Genomic DNA, 1338 nt, shown 5'->3' on the forward strand with positions numbered 1-1338 from the left:
GGAAGGAAGGAAGGAAGGAAGATTGAAGGGGAAAGGAAGGAGATGGAGAAGGAAGGAGATTGAAGGGGGGAGGCGCTGCCAAGGACGCACAAGCAGCTCCGCACAATTGGGAGGGGAGGGGAGGCTCTGGCGGAGAGCCTGGTGGAGAGCCAAGCGGCGGCACCTCCGGGGCCTCGGAAGTCACGCCGGCCACCCTCTCACACCCACCAACCTGGAACCCCCCATCTTCATCCCGGCATCTCTTGCCCTCTCCCAGCCGCCCCCCGGGACCTGCCCGCCCCTCCAGCCATCACAGCGGCGGGGTCGTGGGAGCCCCTTTCTACGCCGCGCAGCCCATCACACGTGAGTGGGGTGCAGCCGGAGCGCCAGCTCCCGCTCGGAAGGCGCTGCTTCTCCCCTACCGGCCCGGCTGGCTGGCCTCCGACGCACATGTGGGCATCGCCACCACCTCGCCCTCTTGCCTGCCCCCACGGCCGCGCCAGGCGCCAGAGGGCCGAGGCGGCCTTCGACGGTGAGGGAGGCAGCGCGGCGGAGTCTCCCGCGTGATGTGGAGGGCAGCCGGGGCGGAGTGCGGCCGGGCAACCAGGAGGCATGGAGACCGGCTCGGTGCCCCAGCTTAGCTGAGCCGGCCGTGGCGGCAGCAGTTTTCTCGCCCTTCTCCTCTCCTTCCTACTGCTGCCCCCAAAGTGGCTCGGGCGGGAGCCGGGAGGAAGAGGGGTGCCTGGGGGGAGCAGCCGGGCTGGCGGAGGGGCTTGCGGGCTACACGGCATCAGCCCCTACCGTGGCTCCATTGATGGACGGAGGACCAGGCCGGGCAGTGCGGGGACGGCGGCAGCGGTGGCCGCTGCTGCATCATCGGGGATCCCCGCCACCCCCACGCTGCCCGGCCTGGTCCTCCATCCATCAATGGAGCCATAGTGGGGGCTGGTGCCGTGCGGCCCGCCAGCCCTTCCGCCAGCCCGGCTGCTCCCCCCAGGCACCCCTCTTCCTCCTGGCTCCCACCCGAGCCGCTTTGGGAGCAGCAGGAGGAAGAAGGGGAGGAGGAAGAGAAGGGCAAGGAAGCCGCCGCCAGCACTGGGCCCCAGGAGGCGGCTCTCCTCTCCTACCTTTGCTGAATCTTCTTCCTTCCCGGCAGCCTGGACTCCGGCGCACCTTCCTGGCCAGCGGGTCCAATGGTCGGTCTGGCTAGGGATTGCAGCGGTTGGTCTCCCTTGGGCCGCGGCTTGCGGGAGGGCTGGCCCGCTCAGCGGAGCCTCCAGTGGGCCGCTCCCAACAAGGATCCCGGGGCTTCCCAAGGCGACTCCAAGGCCACGAGGCCCTGGCCGCGCTTCTCCCAGG

Source organism: Protobothrops mucrosquamatus, unplaced genomic scaffold (assembly GCF_001527695.2).
Source record: "Protobothrops mucrosquamatus isolate PMUCROS unplaced genomic scaffold, P.Mucros_1.0 scaffold292, whole genome shotgun sequence".
NCBI classification, from domain to species: Eukaryota; Metazoa; Chordata; class Lepidosauria; order Squamata; family Viperidae; genus Protobothrops; species Protobothrops mucrosquamatus.